The sequence below is a fragment of the Bos grunniens genome, chromosome X (genome assembly GCF_055505025.1).
Source record: "Bos grunniens cultivar Pamir isolate PY7600 chromosome X, Bosgru_T2T1.0, whole genome shotgun sequence".
Classification (NCBI taxonomy): domain Eukaryota; kingdom Metazoa; phylum Chordata; class Mammalia; order Artiodactyla; family Bovidae; genus Bos; species Bos grunniens.
In genome coordinates this window covers 37,271,288-37,290,068 of record NC_141194.1, presented here as the reverse complement: position 1 = coordinate 37,290,068, position 18,781 = coordinate 37,271,288, and the positions used below count along the sequence as shown (strand labels likewise).

Genomic DNA, 18,781 nt, shown 5'->3' with positions numbered 1-18,781 from the left:
TTGTAACACCTGACATTTATATGAAATTCAGCTATCAGTCTATCGGTGTCACTGGAACCCGGCCACACTCATTTGTTTGGGTGTTGTCTGTGGCTACTTGGTGATAAGTGGCAGGGTGGAGTAGCTGTGACAGAGGCCATATGGCCTACAAAGCTGTAAGTAGTATTCTCTGGCTCTTTACAGCAAAACTTTGTCAACCCCTCAACTAGGGTCTTGGTACTCAGAATCTACCCTGAGACCTGCCTGGCCTGGAGCTCTATAGACGCCTAGCAATCACAGCTATGAAGTCAGAGCCTCCCTGTAAAAAGATCCCTCGGTGTTAGGGGCTTCTGCTCCTTTACCACGAGGCTCAGTTCAGGACTCATCTTGGTCTTAGTTAGGGGATCTTCTAAGCCATGTAGGCTAGCATGCTGTAACTAGCCCTGTACACACTTAAAAAAAATATTTGTTTATTTTTTGCTGTGTTGGGTCTTCATTGCTGTTGCGCAGGCTTCCTCTAGTTGCGATCAGGGGTTATTGTCTCGTTTTGGGACACGGGCTTCTCATTGCAGTGACTCTCTTGTGGAGCGCGGGCTTCGTAGTTGTGGCACACAGGCTTAGTTGCCTGGCGGCATGGGAGATCTTCCCAGAGCAGGTATGGAACCCACGTCCCCTGCACTGGCAGGCAGATTCTTAACCACTGGACCACCAGGGAAGCCCACCCTGTTTTACACATTTATCTGATGAATAACGGCTGTCTCACTCTCTTTGTTGGAGGCTTAGTAACCTCCTGTTGGGCTCTAGAAACTGGGACCCTGTTATATTCTCCATCAGTTCTTAAGGCCTGGTATCCTGATCCAAGGCTGGAGGCAGACTGGCCTTGGCTGCCTCCTGACAGACTTCCTGGATTCTGTGAGCATTTCTGGACCATGGGTTTGGGGCTCTCCAGACCGCCTGCCCTGCCAGGATCCTGCCTCAGGGTGTGGCCCAAAGCCCTTCACTCACTGCCAAGGCCTTGACTTGGACATCTGTCTTTTTCGGTGGCTCTTCCCTCTGGAGCCTGTGATCTTTCTGCTGGTCAGGACCATCCCTAGTAGAAATTTTCCCAAAGTGGCTTCCTCGAAGCACTGCTTTCCAGAGAGATTCATACATATTGTCTGGGTAGCAGAGTGCATTTTAAACAAGTTCTGTAGGTTTCTTTAGTGGGTTTTCCTGGCGGTTCAGTGGTGAAAAATCTGCCTCCCAAGCAGGAGACTTGGGTTTGATCCCTGGGTCAGGTAGATTCCCTGGAGAAGGAAATGGCAACCCACTCCAGTATTCTTGCCTGGAAAATCTCAGGGACAGAGGAGCCTGGTGGGCTACAGTCCATGGGGTCACAGAGTTGGACACAACTTAGCAACTAAAGAACAACAACAACAAAGGTTTCTTTACTGCTGGACAGCTCAGGGTCATGATATGCTAATGTAATTGCTCCCCTATGGGAGAGAACAAACAGTGAGGACCACCAAATCTGAAGTTGTGCTCCCCAGACCACCAGTAGCAGCAGCACCTGTGAACTTACTAGACGCTTGAATGCTCAGGCCCCATCCCAGAACTGTTGAATCAGAAACTGGATGTGGGGGAATGTGGGCCCAGTAACCATGTTGTAACAACCCTCCAGGTGCTTCTGATGCTCACTCAAGCGTGATAACCACTTGTGTGGGTATTTCCAAGTTATTTTCTCACAGCATCTCAATAGACTGCATGCTAAGTCGCTTCAGTTGTGTCAGACTCTGTGCGACCTCATAGACGGCAGCCCACCAGGCTCTGCCATCCCTGGGATTCTCCAGGCAAGAACACTGGAGTGGGTTGCCATTTCCTTCTCCAATGCATGAAAGTGAAAAGTGAAAGTGAAGTTGCTCAGTCGTGTCCGACTCTTAGTAACCCATGGACTGTAGCCCACCAGGCTCCTCCGCCAATGGGATTTTCCAGGCAAGAGTACTGGAGTGGGTTGCCAGTGCCTTCTCCATCTCAATAGAATACTGTTTCTATTTGTTGTTTTTCAAGGAAACTGCATTTTGAGTTTCGGGACAGGACCTTTGGGGAGATGGCATTGAATTGCCTGAAGCATTTACTGGTGGCAGTGACCACTGCAGGCTCAAGGGGAAAAGGAAAAACACCTTTGGGTAACACCATCTGCCTCACATCTGGCATGCTAGGTGGCTGTGTGCATACTTGAGAAGTTTCCTCCAGCTGAAGGCCACCAGTGTTTAGTTTTTGCAAATGTGTTCTTTGAAATGTTTTGTGTGTTAAAATGTGAAGAAAGCTGGGAACAGCCTTTGGGATATATCTCTCTCCTCCTCTAAACATTGTCTCCTTTCAGAATATTCTTCTTTCTTCTTCTGTAGAATTTCCTCATGCAAATCCCAAACCAGCCAGTCAGGTCCAAGTGGCTTTTGCTGGTGCCCTTGTCCACAGTGAGTGGCCCTCTTTCTGCCCATGAAAAGCCTCAGGAAGCTTTCAGCTCTGAAGAGATGGTGTGTCCTCTGACAATGCCTCTTAGCCCAGGGCAGCTGTGCATTCCTTCTCAAGGCTCAGCTCTCCCCTTCTTGTTCTAGAACTTTCTCCTTTGCTGTCAGGGTCAGTGGTGTCACAGCCTTGGGCCCTCACGTGAACACTTTTCATTCTTTGCCATCAGAGAGTTTATAAATGTTGTAACTTAGTTTGAAAATTGCAGCAACAGTGAGGCTTGAGGGTGAGGTGAGAGGAATCCCCGAGTCCTCTTGCCCAAGTCTTGGCTGTGTCTTTGTTTAAAATGAGGAGAGGCCTCAGGACCTCATAAGCTGATGTGGATGGGTGGGTTCTTGATGTGGATTTACCTTCTGAACAGAATTGTGAAGAAGTGGAATCACCTCATTTGCCTGGAGACAGAGGCGATTTGATGGCCGCCTGAGGTGAATCTGGAGCAAGGGAGAACTTGAATCACCTCAGAGTCTCCCTCAGTCACTACCTTTATCTGGAACCTTCTGCTGATAGGGCTTGCTGCAGCCTCCCTCCTTTCTTGGATTTTCTCTGTGTCTCCATTGACCTCAGTGGAGAACAGTTGAGCCTTTGGAAGACCATAGGCTGTTGCTGTTGGTCCGCTGTCTGGTTTTACTTTATAGGCCAGACCTTTTTTGGTTCTGTCTGTGTTGAGTGCCAACAGCCAGCCTCCAGGGCTTCAGGAATGCCCTTGGTGGGAACTGGAGCTGGCATCTGTGGAGGGCCTCTGCTTTGTGCCGATCTCTTCAGAGTTAGGTACCTGTCTTTTTCCTGTCTTGCCTCTTTCCCAGCTTTAGGCAATGGGCCAAAAAGTAAACAATAGAAGGAGACTTAACTGGAAAAAAAATATTTTTCCCTCGGATGAGAGTAATGCCTTCATTTATAAAGTTATCCTTTTAACTTTCTTTTTGTTAGCTGTGAGAATATGGTCACGATTAAAATTGCACAAGCCACATGCTGTCTTAATTGTCTCTGCTAATTCAAGGCAGAGTGCCTGGGGACCCCGGATACCATCAACTCTCCTAAAGTTGTCCTTTGGGGGTCTTGTACAAAAGAGTTTGAATGGAGGATGGAGCTTTCTCTCAGATGAAGAGCTGTAGAAGCAAGGCCATCTCTTAGGTCTTGTGCCTGGCAGGAGTCACAGTCTGTATACAGATTTGATACTTTTTTCTTACCAGCTCCTCATGTTACCACTATTATTCTTTTTTCTCTGCTGAAATAAAGTTGAAGAGCAGCCTTAATGGCGAAAGAAATTACATAAAGCTGAGGTTTGGGTGTAAGAGAGGGAAGAAGGGTCCTTAGTAGGATGGAGCCACAGTTGCCCAGCAAGCGGTCCATTTATTGCATTTCCTCCCTTCCCTCTCTTCCCCAGTCCGTCATTACGATTATGCCTTCTGGGAGGCCTCCCAAACGAACCACCTGCACCTTACCTTAGAGTCTTCTGGGGACATTCACATGAACAATGGCTCAGCTGGAACTTAACCCAAGATTCAGAGTTCTTTCTACTGGTGAACTGATTCCTGCCAAATAGAGCTGTCTAGCTTAGAAAGTGAACTGTAATTCACACTTTTAGGAGGAAGCTTGAGGAGTCTTTCAGCTAGCTATTGCTGTGTAAGATACTCTCCTAAAACTTACTGGCACTACATCTGGGATGGCTGGGATGGCAGGGCCTCTCTGTCTACCTCTTTACAGTCTCCTATTCTCTATATTCTTTCTCTTTCCTCCATGTTGTCTTTCTCCCCAGCAAAGTAAGTGTACTTTTGAACATGTAGATGGTTTCCCAGGGGATGAAAGCCAAAGCTGCCAGGGCCCTGAAGGTCTGGACATATCGCTTCTGTCACATTCTATCCATCAGAGCAAATTGCAAAGCAAGCATACTTTCAGGGTGGTGGTGGTAGTAGATGGACTGCACCTCTTAAGACAGCAACAGTGGTATACATGTGCAGGGTGGGAGGAATTGTTGCTGGCCAACTTTGCAAGCAATCCCCTGTAGGGCTGGTCTGGAAGAGCATATTGGAAATGTGAGCTTAATTTCCCAGGATGTTTGCTGGGTGCATTCTGATTAAATGCTGGACCCCAGGTTAGCTATATAAATGTGTTAGACTGTTTAGCTACAGAAGGTGGCAGGCCCAGATTCACTGAAATCCATAGAAATGAATAAATCAGTAGTCCTGGGAAAATCCAAGGTTTTCCCCAATGCTGACTGGTACGAGAATCATTTCTGTTGTTTATTCCCTAGTACTTCTCTGTCTTACTTTCATCAAAGGCAGATTTTATTACAGAAAAGGTAACTCGAAATAAATCATAAACTTAAATATAAAAGCTGTGTGTGTGTGTTCACTCAGTTGTGTCTGACTCTTTGCGACCCCATGGACTATAGCCTGTCAGGCTCCTTTGTCCCTGGGATTTCTCAGGCAAGAATACTGGAGTGGGTGGCCATTCCCTTCTCCAGGGGATCATCATGACCCAGGGATCAAACCCGAATCTCCTGTGTATCATGCATTGACAAGCAGATTCTTTGCCACTGAGCCATTTGGGAAGGCCACATATAAAACCTACAATTGTAAAACTTCATGATGATAATATGAGAGGAAATCTTTGTGAGCTTCAGTTATACAAGGCTTTCTTAGTTATGATACCAAAAGCATAATCTATAAAATTGAAAAAAAAAAGCATTTCATCCAGATTTTAAACTTCTGTTCTTTGAAAGACACAGTTAAGAGAATGAAAAGACAAGCCACAGACTGGAGAACATACTTGCAAAAGATGAAGCTGATAAAGAATTTTTATCCAGAATATATAAAGAGTTCTCTAAATTCAATAAGATAACAAGTAACCCAATTTAAAGAGTGGGCAAAATATGTTAACAGACACTTCAACAAATAAAATATGTGAAAAGATGCTTAACATCTTTATCCACCTACTAGCTAGATGAACTTGACCAGCATGGTTTTTGCTTGCATCTGCCAGCTGTGAACAATGCTACCTGCTCTCCTACGGAAGTAATCTGTGATGTACTGTGCATATATAAGTTATGGTTATAACTCCCAAAAAACAACTTGCTCACACTCTCTTCCTTGTAGAGGGCTGACTAGCCATTTTCTCTCTCTCCCTTACTGGACTTTATGTGACAGACACCCACAAATTGCTGGCCATGACTGTTAGGTAACCACTAGCCACTAGCAATTTGAGACAGGTCATTTACTGTAAGTCAAGTGGACGTGGGTGTCACCCACCATGCCTTTCCAAGCCAGCCTGGTTTTTAGGTCTCCCTAAAAAATCTCTCAATGCCTACTTTTTCTGCCCTCAAGTGTCCTTATGTCCTTTGATTTCAAGGAACTTGCATCATTTGTGCCCGATAACAAAGGGCTTTAGTTGTTCCTTGGTATTGTCAATACCTAAGAGATTTGCTTTGACCTTAAGTTTTTCTTTGAATTCATTTGTAATCTGAAATGGATTATTTTATATTTTCATATGTTATTTTTTTTCTCCATGACCTAATGTTAAATGCTGAATGCTTAATAAGGACACTTATTACATGAGGAGCAAGTGACAGAATATTTTTTTCATCTAGTTTCTAAATTTGGATAAAGAAGCTAGGATGAACAGCTGCAGTAACCCAAATAATTTTCCATTTCCATGAATCCCAAAGGCCCCCTGCATGTATTTAACGTTCCTGAAATCCCTAATATTAAAAGAAGTGAATACACAGTTGTTCTTTTTTTTTTAAAAAAAAATAGCAGCTTTATTGAGGTATACGTGCACTAGGTGCGTGCTCAGTCGTGTCTGACTCTTTGTGACCCCACGGATTGTAGCCCACCAGGCTCCCCTGTCCATGGGATTTCCCAGGCAAGAATTCTGGAGTGGGTTGCCATTTCCTTCTCCAGGGGAGCTCCCCAACCCAGGGATCGAGCCTGTGTCTCTGGCGTTTCCCGCATTGGCAGGCAGGTTCTTTACCACTGCGCCTCCTGGGAGGCCCATTTTTTGAGGTATACTCAGAATATAATAAACTCCATTGAATTTCCTTTGCACTTTTAAGAATAATTAATTGGCAGGTTTTTTTGCTGATCTGTTTCTTCTTTATTCTGGTCCATTGATCTTTGTGCCTGTTCCTTCAATAATGTCATGTTATTTTGATTATTGTAGCTTTGTAAATAGTCTTAAAATTGGGTAGTGTGCTTCTTCCAGTTTATTCTTCTTTTTCAAAATTGTTAGGGTTATACATTCTATATAAACTTTAAGCTTGCCTCCATTGACCTAAAAAGCTTGCTGGAATTATGATTGGAATTATGTTAAATATATTAAAATCAATTTGGGGACAATTGGCATCCTTACTATTTTGAATCTTCTAATCCACCAGCAGGATTATCTTTCCATTCATATAGATCCTTTTTTATTTCTTTAATCAGCATTTTGAGGTTTTCTGCATACAGATCTAGTACTTTTTTAATTTAAGATTTATACAGTCATCCTTTGGTATCTGTGTGAGATTAGTTTCCAGGACCTACTGTTGATACCAAAATCCACAGATGCTCAGGTCCTATAGTATGCCCTCCATATTTGCAGAATCTATATCTGTGGATTCAACCAACCACAAATCAGAAACAGAGTACATGAGATGGAGTTGGTTGAATCAGACAATGCAGAACCTGCAGATGGAGAAGGCTGACCATATATTTATTGAAAAAAAATCTGCATAAGTGGACCTGCACAGTTCATACCCATGTTGTTCAAAGGTTAACTATACTTAAGTATTTTGTTTTCTGGAGCTATTTTAGAAATGGTTATTTTTAAAAATTCATTGTCTAGCTATTTTTTAGCATATAGAAATACATGTGATTTGGGGGTTTTGACTTTATATCTTGCAACCTTGCTAACCTCAAGAGTTATTTGTAGACTGTTTAGGAGTTTCTATATAAATAATAATGTCACCTGTGAATGGGGACTTCTTTCTTTCCAATCTGCCTTCCTCCCTCCTTCCCTCCCCCTCCCCTTTCTTTGTTTCATCTTATTGCACTGCTAGAACTACTAGTATAATGTTGAGTAAGAGTGGTGCAAGTGGACATCTTTCCATTATTCCCTATCACTGGTGGAAAGCATTCAGTCTTTCACCATGAAGTATAATGTTAATTGTAGGCTTTTTGTAAATTTTCTTCATCAGGTTGAGGAAGTTCTCTTTTCTTCCTAGTCTGCTGGGAGTTTTTGTCATGGTATTAAAATTCAACAAATGTTTTTTCTGTGTCAATTATATGATCATGTGAATTTTCTTCTTTAGTCTGTTAATGTGGTAGATTACATTTTTTTTTTTTAATATTAAACCAGCCTTACATTCCCAGTATCTATGTCACTTGATACTGGTATATTTTTCTTTTTATGTATTGCTGAGTTTTGTCTGTTAATATCACTTTGGGGACTTTTGCATCTATGCTGATGACAGATATTGTCCTGTAGTTTTATTTTCTTGTGATTTCCTTGTCTGGTTTAGGCATCAGCTTAATGCTGGCCTCGTAAAATCTATTTGGACATGTTTTCTCCTCATCTACTTTCTGGAATAGATTCCATAGAATTGATATTATTTCTTCTATAAATATTTAGTAGAATTCACAGCGAAATCATCTGGACCTAGAAACTTTAACTACAAGTTTAATTTCTTTAATATCTTGGAGACTATTCAGGTTATTGATTTCATCCGGGGTGAGTCTTAGTAGTTTGTAATTTTTGCGGAACTGGTCTACTTCATCCAGGTTGTTAAGGTTATGTGTAGTGTTGTACATAGTATCCGAAGTGAGATCCCCTGCTTTATTCCTGATATTGGTAGTTGCTTTCTTTGTCAGCCTTGCCAGAGTTGTATCAATTATATGAATATTTTCAGAGGACCACCTTTTCATTTGATTGATTTTTCTCTATTCTGTATTGTGTTGTTTTATTGATTTCTGCTTTTATGTTTATTATTCCTTCTTCCCTTGCCTTTATTTTATTCTTCTTTATCTAATTTGTTAAGGTAGAAGCTGAGATTATTGTTTTGAGACCTTTTCTTTTTCCTAATATGAGTGTCCAGTGCTATAAATTTCCTGTAGGCTCCTGAGCAATAGTAAAAAATAAACCAAGCTAGGGAAAGACAGAGGACAAATACGACCCAGCAATCCCACTATTGGGCATGTACTGAGGAAGCCATAATTGAAAAAGACACATGTACCCCAATGTTCATTGCAGCACTATTTACAATAGCTAGGACATGGAAGCAACGTAGATGTCTGTTGACAGATGAATGGATAAGGAAATTGTGGTACATAGACACAATGGACTTTTGGCCAGCTATAAAAAGGAACTCATTTGAGTCAGTTCTAATGAGGTGGATGAACCTAGAGCCTGTTATACAGAGTGAAGTAAGTCAGAAAGGGAAAGACAAATACCGTATATTAGTGCATATGTATGGAATCTAGAAGGAGGGTACTGATGAACCTATTTGCAGGGCAGCCTGGAGATGCTGACATAGAGAACAGACTCATGGACACAGTGGGGGAAGGAGACAGAGGGATGATTTAAGAGAATAGCATAAAACATATACATTACCACGTGTGAAATAGATAGCCAGTGGGAGTTTGCTGTATGATGCAGGGCACCCAAAGCCAGTGCTCTGTGACAGCCTAGTGGTGTGGGAGGGGTTGGGGGGGTTCAAGAGGGAGGGGGCATATGTATACCTATGGCCGATTCATGTTGATATATGGCAAAACCATCACAATATTGTAATGTAATTACCCTCTGATTACAAAAAAAAAAAAAAAAAAAAAAAATGGATGATCTCCCTACCCTCTTGAGACCACAGCTTCTCCACTGAGAAAGTTTCCCTTACCCAGAGTCTCAGGTGCCTGCTGGCCCATGTTGCTACTGCTATAGCTGCTGCTGCCATCTCTCCTGCCCATTGCTACAAGATTACTTGGGAACTGGGACCCAAGAGAACAAAGAAAGGAAACAAGCAAGCAAAACCTGGAGAATTTTCTCCACTCTCTGAGCATTAGAAATCATCTTTCCCACTCTTTGAGCCAGAGCTAGAGAGATTCTTCTAGAACTCTCTCTGTATCCAGTGTCCACTTGTGTATTCAGACTGACTTGAGTTCAGCCCAGTGGAACATCACTACCAATTCAGTGGTACTTCAAATTCTGCCTTCTTCTCCAGTCTACCCACTGATGTTTCCTTTTCAGAGTCCTTAGATAGCTATTCAGTGCATTTTGTTCATGTTTTTAGTCGCATTTAGTAGGAAAGAAGAGCTGTGGAGTATGATTACTCCAAATTACCCAGAATTGTAATCATGTGACCTGTTTTTCTAAAATTCCATGATCTTTTTGGTGCTGGCCACATAGACAATTTGCTTTCTTCTTTCTTTTTCTCTTTTGTTTCTTCTTTTCTTTCTCTCCTGCATTTTCTTGACTGTGGTACCAAATAGATCATCAGACCTTGATAAATAACTTTTGACTTGACTTTGTTGCAGATGGTGAAAATTCTTTTGTATGAAGTTTTATAAAAATTATGATTTAGAGAAATGGTTGGAATACTTATTGGAAAACACTTTCTGCTTTCCAAAGATATAATTACTAGGATGAGAGAATAAAAGAATCATAATTTAAAGAGTAGAGAATACTGATCTTATGGAGTCACCCTGAAAGCACAATAGGATCATGTATCTGTATCTGACACAGGTATAAGTAGTTTTTGTCCCTTTAAGCAAACCCAGTTCCATCCAAAGCTGTTTTCTCATGAGGTCATGACAACAAATATATGTTAATAATTAAAGGAACATAACCACGAAGGGCACCCCACTCCAGCACTCTTGCCTGGAAAATCCCATGGACGGAGGAGCCTGGTGGGCCACAGTCCATGGGGTCGCGAAGAGTCGGACAAGACTCAGCGACTTCACTTTCACATTTCACTTTCATGCATTGGAGAAGGAAATGGCAACCCACTCCAGTGTTCTTGCCTGGAGAATCCCAGGGACGGGGGAGCCTTGTGGGCTGCGTCTATGGGGTCACACAGAGTCGGACAGGACTGAAGCGACTTAGCAGCAGCAGCAGCAGCAACCATGAGGGTGACTTTGCATTAAATCGTGTGTGTCCTCCTTTGCTTTATTAAATAGTTCATTGGAGCAGTGATTGAACAGTGCTGCCTTCAGTCTGAGTAATGGAAATTGTGGAATTGGGACAGAGTTAGTAAAACGTAATCTTTCATGCAGATGGGGCTTTTGGTAAACTTTTCAATTAATTGCTTTTCTTTGGGCACTTGTATTGGTGTCCTAAAACACTAAGCAGCTTTAAAACACAGTTATCTATATCTTATCTGAAAGCACAGACAATTATCTATAAAAGACTGGAGTGTGAAGAAGTGTGTGGCTTCTCTGTATGGGTCATGTACAAGGGTCCTAGCACAGTGATTAGCTCAGCTCTTTCTTTTTTTGGCTGTGCCACACAGCATGCGGGATCTTAGTTCCCTGACCAGGGATCAAACCAGTGCCCACTGCAGTGGAAGTGTGGCATCTTAACCACTGGACTGCCAGGGAAGTCCCTACCCAAGCTATTTCTAATCATACATGAACTAGCCACACATCCTTATTTTGCATGGACATCCGAAATTGCCTGCAGCACAATTCCTCAGTGATAGCCAAGACTCAGAAAACAACATTCATGTTAACATTCAAGTTCTGTACAAAACATCCAGAAAAGAGCTAAATACTCCAATTTGATGAACTCTTTTGAAGTCTTGTGAACCAACATTGTTGACATGTAATTAATCATTAGCTTAGAAAAACACTTTCAGAATATAAATCAGGCTTGAAGTCTAAGATGGAATGATGCTCCTTTCCATCAGAGCATCTCACCCTGCTGTTTCAGATCCTCTCTTCTTTTCTCCAGCAACTGCCGTAAATCAGTCCCATCTCCCTCCTCATCTGTGTTCTTTTGCTTACACTCTTGAAATCAAGTCTTTCTCTCTGATGCAATGCCTGTGTCTTAATTTGAAAATCTGAGATAGAATGCACTGACTCCGTGCTTAAACAGGTGTGTGAGGTGGTGGGTCTGGCCATAGGCACACAGGTGGGTGGGAGCAGGGCTGGACGAGGCTTCCTAGCATGCCACTCCATTGTTTTACTCTGAATCTTCTAGAAAGTCACTGTTCTGATCTCAGAACCTCACCTCTGAAAACACTGCATTAGATTTTTAATCCACTCACAACTAAAGATACCACATCTAGTTTTTCATCTGCTCACAACTTTCCACACTTTTTTCTTTCCTTTTTTGGGGGGGCTGCGCCACATAGCATGCAGGATCTTAGTTCCCTGACCAGGGGTTGAACCCATGCCTGGTGCAGTGGAAATGTGGAGTCCTAACCAGTGGACTGCCAGGGACATCCCTCTTTCCACATTAAAAATAATTTATTTACTTATTTTTAGCTGTGCTAGATCCTTGTTGCTGTGCAGGCTTTTTTCCCTCTGGTTGCAGAGAGCGGCAGCTACTCTCTAGTTGCAGTGTGCAGGCTTCCCGTTGTGGTGGCTTCTCTTGTGGAGCATGGGCTCTAAGGCACTCAGGCCTCAGTAGCTGCAGCACTCAGCAGTTGCAGCTCCCAAGCTCTAGAGCATAGGCTCAATTAGTTGCTCCGCAGCATGTGGGATCTTCCTGGACCAGGGATCAAACCCATGTCTCCTGCGTTGGCAGGTAGATTCTTTACCACTGAGCCATCAGGAGAGCCCTACACTCTAAGTATATGAAAGGAAGTCACCTTGTGATGGTGTCAGAAGTCACGATCCTGTTCGTGATCCATTCCTTAATCTGAGTGCTTTGACCTGCATGTCTTCAGTTTGAGACAAGTCATTGAACAATATACTTTTCTTTAAAACACTTGGAAAAAGTCTACAGGAGACCAGTGACTGGTGGTGGACAGGTTGGGAAAAGCATAAGAGGAGACCAGTAGCATAGGGCAGAAGCCCTAATTTTGTGTCTGGGCTTCCAAACTGAATATTCTGCTAATGCTCTTTATTGTGCAACAAGTCACCGCTCTCATCCATCTTAAAAATTCATTTTCCTCTTAAAGCCCTTTTATCCTGCTCTCCAGGGTACTTTGGCTTCCTGGCGCCTGCATAATCTTTGTACCATCAGTGCTGCCGAATCCTACTTTAAAAGAGCCATTTGCTGTAGCTGAAAATCATAGCGATAATCATGCAGGGATCTTGGCCCCTACCCCAGGGTTCTTGCTTGTTTAATATTTGCTAACAAGCCAGGGCACATCTGGATTTATAGTTTCCCTGCGCGCCTGTGCTCTAAGGCTCCAATGTATATGTGAGAGGCTGTAGTTTATTTTCTAAATGGCAGCTCTGAGACTTCTTGTTTCTCTGCTGTTACATTGAATCTGAGATAGAGGAAATGCTTATTCGTTGAGGCTTCTCTCTCTCCCATCCCCCACGTTTCTTTTCCAGCAGAAGGGGCAGGAGACCAAGTGTGTAACCAATAGTGGATTGAAAGCCACAGCTCCATCCCTCCTCCTCAGGACTGATGGAATGATCCTTGTAGGTGTTCAGCACTCTTGCCTTTTTAGTCTTCCTCTCTCTGATGTTTAGAGTCGTCTTTTGTCTCTTCCTCTATCTTTCTGCCCATCTCTCCCTCCCCACATGTTGTTCTTCAATGACATCGGTTGATCTGGGGTCAGTGTGGGAGGCATTATTTAGTAGTCTAATTGCACCGAACCCTAGACTCTTAACCTTGGAAAGGGCCTTTAGGTCTCCAGCCCACTCCCCAGAGCAGGAACCCCCATCTTACTCAACCTGCCAGCATCCTCCACCCTTGTGGGAACACGTCCAGGCTCAGTGAGTTTTGATGGTATCTCAAGATGGTCTCGATGCCTTAGAAAACCCTGGCTCAAATGGAGCTGAAACCAGCCTCTGGATAACTTCCAGACATTGTCTCTGGTTTTCACTTTTGGAATTATACAGAGTGAGTCTCCTTGTCTCTATGTTGATCCAGGAGAAATCAAAACATAGGGATTCTATTTCCCTGAAGTCTCATTTTCTTCAGACTATAAATCTAAAGTTTCCTCACCTTTTAACAAACTTTATACTTTTTTGGTTACTTATTTACTTGCTGTGAAAGGTAGCCCACATTGGTCCTTTGGGGGGTTCTTCTTTCTAGCATCTTCTAGCATGTCAGTATTATTCTCAAGTGGCCTCAGGAAGGAGCCTAAATGGTATCCCCAGGTGCAGTTGGTTCAGTCTTCTGTGATTTAGTGTCTCTTGTCCTCTTCCTGGTCACTGTCACTGTCTCTCTTGTTTTCTTGGGTTGGCCAAAAAGTTCATTTGGGTTTTTCTGTAAGAAGCTACTTCATCTGTTAGCTCACAATCTGGGCAGCTAGCTGACCATTCTCTCCCAAGTCTGTCAGTTCTGCCCATACTGGGTCTGAAGAGCTTAAAGGGAAGAAGAATATGACTTCATAATCTTCTAGGTGTCCAGCTGGCTATTGCCTCTGATGATTTCTTCATCTGTACTTTTGTGTCCACTCATAGCCAGCGCTCACCGCCCCCCAGCCCACCTTTGCATCCTCCTGCAGCCCAAGTGGACAGTTCCCACTCCTGGTGGCAGTTCTTCACCTCACATGTCCCTTTGTCTCAGAGACTCTGCCAGCAGGCTTTCTCCAGTGTTGTGGAACCTGACTAGGCAGAAGGTTCTAGAAAAATAGGTTTACCACCACTGGGGCCAGCCTTCTGCCTAGGCAGGGCAGGTGTCAGTAGACAAAGGCCTGAACTGCCGAGTCCCATTGCAGTTCCCCAGAGGGTCCCCCATGGGAGTGTGTCCCCATCAATCGCCCCTGGAAGCAGCCTGCACCTTAGCGCATCTTCATGGACTTTTCTATTTTTCTCCTTTGTCAATTTCCCTACTTCCACGATAGGCTTACTGGGATCACCTTCCCAGTGACCTACCTACGTCATTATCTCAGGGCCTGTTTTTTGGGGAACACAACTAAGATCCTGTCCTCTGCAGCTCTGTATCATCTCCAAATTGTTGACTGAAAAAAAAAAAAAAAAAGCACCACCTAAAAGTTGAGAATTATGCTTTACTTGGTGGATTTTTTTTCTTTCTTTTTTTTTTGGTGGGGGCAGTAAGCCCAGATGACAGCTTGTTAGATTGCTCTGAGGGATTTTCCCCAAGAGGTAAGGGAGGAACCAGCATAAAGAAGAGTGTTTACAGCAAAAGCCAAGTAGTTGAAACATCAAAAGATGCAAGAAACCAGATATCTCCAGGTAATGAATTTAGCACTTTTCTATGGGAAGATGTGAGAGTCTGGGCTCATGAAAATCATTCCTTAGATATGCACCTTACCCATCTAGGGGCAGTATCCTGCTTTTCTCCTGCTTGAGTCCCCTTAGGATGCACCGCTGGTGGCAGCTGCAGGGACTGAGGGTTTGATGGCTGCAACATCTTTTGTTTACTAATAAGGCAGGTGAAATTTTTCATCCACAAAATCTATTCTTAATTCTTCTCTTACTCATAGTCTACACAGAGCCCTATTGCACATCTCCTGACTGTTACACATCTGTGGCTTGTGAAATCTAGTGGGTCGTGCCAGCACTTTTGTAACACTTGAATAGAGTAGAAAATATAAGAGGGCATCATCACACCTTAAACATTGCCTTGCAGAACTTATTTTTCAGTCATATGAAGATATGTGTGTAGTGACTTACAAGATAACATTTCTTTCTTGATGTGGGTTGCGGTCAAAAAAGTTGTAAAATCCCTGCTTTTACAAACACAATGTATAAATCAGTATTTTTTAGGGTATTTACAACCACTGAACATATTGCCATCCAGTCACAGGGATGTCAAGCGAGGGTGTATGGGTCTTGATGCAGACAAGATGCCCTGTATCAGAAGAGACATTCTCTTCAGTAAATGAAGGAAATGAGGCTAACCAAAGCGGATTCCAAAGTATCACCATTAAAAAAATAAAGATGATACATGTACCCCAATGTTCATAGCAGCACTATTTACAATAGCCAAGACATGGAAGTGTTTAAATGTCCATTGACAGATGAATGGATAAAAAATATGTGGTACATATATACAATGAGATATTACTCAGTCATTAAAAGAATGAAATAATGTCATTTGCAGCAACATGAATGAACCTAGAGATTATCAAACTAAGTGAAGTAAGACAGACAAAGACAAATATCATATGATATCACTTATATGTAGAATCTTAAAAAATGATACAAATGAACTTATATGCAAAACAGACCCACCTACACAGCAAACATATGGTTGCCAAAGGGGAAAGGGGAGGGGGAGGGATAAATTAGAAGTTTGGTATTAGCAGATACAAACTATTATATATAAAATAGATAACCAACAAGGACATACTACATAGGACCAGGAACTCTACTCAATATCTTGTAATAACCTGTAAAGGAAAAGAATCTGAAAAAGAAATATATATAACTGAATCACTGTGCTGTACATCTGAAATTAACATGATGCTGTGAATCAACTATACTTCAAAAAAACAAAAAACCTCCCTCCCAAATTCTTCCTATTTTTCTGTTTAATGATATGTTCTAAAATAAAGCCTAGGTTGGAGTTAGAATTGTCCCATCTGTAGCTTCCATAGTTTTATCTGTTTGAAACTTGCCCACCCTTCATCTTTGACATTTCTTTGGTTTTCTTTAATATTTCCATGATTACGAGGGATAATTGCAGTTGGCCCAATACATTCTTTCAGGCCCCGAAATGTAGTTTCCCTGAATCTGGACATTTGAGCTCAGGTAAGGCACCAGCTGGGGTCTTACTGACCTTGTTTCAAGGCCCTTCTCTTAATACTTGGTTTTTCCTAGCTGGTGATGGTTCATCTGCATGGAGGTGACAGACACACACCAACTGAGAAATCTGGTTTTTGTCTGCGTATCTGTCCATGTATACACAGCTTCTCAAATAGTGTCAAATTCATCTTGATACTCTCATCACTTTGAAACTCCTCACTTAGATGAAAATATATGGAATCTGGGCAGTTTGTGTCCTCATAGGATGAACAAGATGTTGTCCTAGTCTAGTCGCTCTTTCATCAACTCTGCCATATGATCATGTTTCAGGCCTGGGTCCTGAGAGCCCCCCTTAGCAGCAGCAGAGGGTCCACCCACCCGCCTGGGCTCTGGGTTTGCCCCACTCTCTGCCTCGTTCCCAAACTCATCCACTTCCTGCTTTCCATTCTTGACACTCTAGTTCTTTTCTCTATTGCTTTTTTGGGAAATAACTTTATGAAATAGTTGTAAAGTTAGCACTGGGCCATTGAAAAAATTCTGAGAAGACTGAAAAGCATAAAATAAAAAAAGGAAAATCAGATCTCATCTAATGTCTGGAGATAACCACTTTGAATATTGCTGTTTAGCTTTCTAGGCTTTTCTGAAAATCCCATGGATGGAGCAGCCTGGTAGGCTGCAGTCCATGGGTTCGCTAAGAGTTGGACACGACTGAGTGACTTCACTTTTACTTTTCACTTTCCTGCATTGGAGAAGGAAATGGCAACCCACTCCAGTGTTCTTGCGTGGAGAATCCCAGGGACGGGGGAGCCTGGTGGGCTGCCGTCTATGGAGTCGCACAGAGTCGGACACGACTGAAGTGACTTAGCAGCACATTTGTTCAGTCACTACATCATGGCGGACTCTTTGCAAACCCATGGACTGCAGCACGCCAGGCTTCCCTGCCCTTCACCATCTCTCCGAGCTTGCTCAAACTTATGTCCATTGGGTCGGTGATGCTGTCTAACCATCTCATCCTCTGTTGCCCTCTTCTCCTTATGCCTTCAACCTTTCCCAGCATCAGGGAGTTTTCCAGTGAGTTGGCTCTTTGCATCAGGTGGCCAAAATGTTGGAAGGTCAGCTTCAGCATCAGTCCTTCCAATGAATATTCAGGGTTGATTTCCTTTAGGGTTGACTGGTTTGATCTCCTTGCAGTCCAAGGGACTCTCAAGAGTCTTCTCCAGCACCACAGTTCAAATGCATCAATTCTTCAGCGCTCAGCCTTCTTTATGGTACAACTCTCACAATTAAAATGATGTTATTTATCCATCTATTTTGGGGTCTTTTTGAAATCTTAAAATTTGTGGTGGACATCTTTTCTTTCCAATTAGCATTGTGTCAGCAAAATGTTGACAGATGTTTCAAACACTCCGAGAAGTTGAAAGCATTTTTATCATGAACCAACATACGGTACCAACTAGGTTCTACAATGAACATTTTACTATACATGCTGCGTTGCATATGTATCTACCCCTCCACTCACCAATACATGTAGTTCTGTTTGGTTTTGTTTGGTTTTGTGTTACCTTGCAGCTTGCCGTATCTTAGTTTCCTGACCAGAGATCAAGCCTGAGTCCTCAGCAGTGAAAGAGCCAAGTCTTAACCACTGGACTGCCAGGGAAGTCCCTTAATACATCTAGTTTTTAAATAAACTTCAGACTATAGACATGTGAACCCCCATGCTTTAATCTGCATACCAACTAAGCTCATTTCAATTACTGCTTTTTAAATCATTTAAAAAATTTTTTATTTATTTGTGGCTGTGCTGAGTCTTCGCTGCTCTGTGGACTTTAGTTGCAGCGAGCAGGGGCTACTCTTCATTGCAGTGCATAGGCTTCTCATTGTCGTGGTTTCTCTTGTAGAGCACAGGCTCTGTGGTGTGCAGGCTCAATGGTTGTGGCACACGGGCTTAGTTGCTCCATGCCACGTTGAATTTTCCTGGACCAGGGGTCAAACCTATGTCTCCTGCATTGGCAGGTGGACTCTTTACTACTGAACCGCCAGGGGAGTCCCTTATCATCGTTTTTAATAACATATCACAATTTAACTAGCCCCCTTTTGATGGACTAGTACTTTCAACTTTTTGTTAGTATAAACACCATCACAGCAAACATCCTTGTTTATGTGCACTTACCTAATTGTTTCCTTAGGATGACTTCTGGAAGTGGCTGCCTCAAGGTATATGTGTATTTTTAAAGATTTTTATGTGTATTACCAGTTTGCTTTTTGGAAAGAGTCTTCCCAATTGTCCATCAGTAAGTAATATATATGAATATTTCCCCATACTCACCAACACTAGATATTATCAATCTTTTAAAGTTTTTCTAGGGGAATTTCACTGGTGGTCCAGTGGTTAAAACTCTATGCTTCTAATGCAGGGGGCCCAGTTTTGATTCCTGGTCAAGGAACTACGATCTCACATGCCATGTGGTGTGGTCAAAACCAGAAAAAAGAAA

The 18,781-nt window shown here is 42.6% G+C and overlaps 1 protein-coding gene and 1 long non-coding RNA gene across 4 annotated transcripts in view; both read left to right on the top strand.

Moving 5' to 3' along the window:
* Positions 1–18,781, top strand: part of SRPX (sushi repeat containing protein X-linked) — a 144,622-nt gene that overhangs the window by 18,306 nt on the left and 107,535 nt on the right. The window lies entirely within an intron of this gene.
* LOC147340155 (uncharacterized) overlaps positions 1–18,781 on the top strand; it is a 36,917-nt gene extending 18,136 nt beyond the window's left edge. The window contains exon 2 of the long non-coding RNA XR_015158968.1: positions 1–18,781. This exon is cut by the window's left edge and continues 10,197 nt beyond it. This is a non-coding gene — a long non-coding RNA (uncharacterized LOC147340155).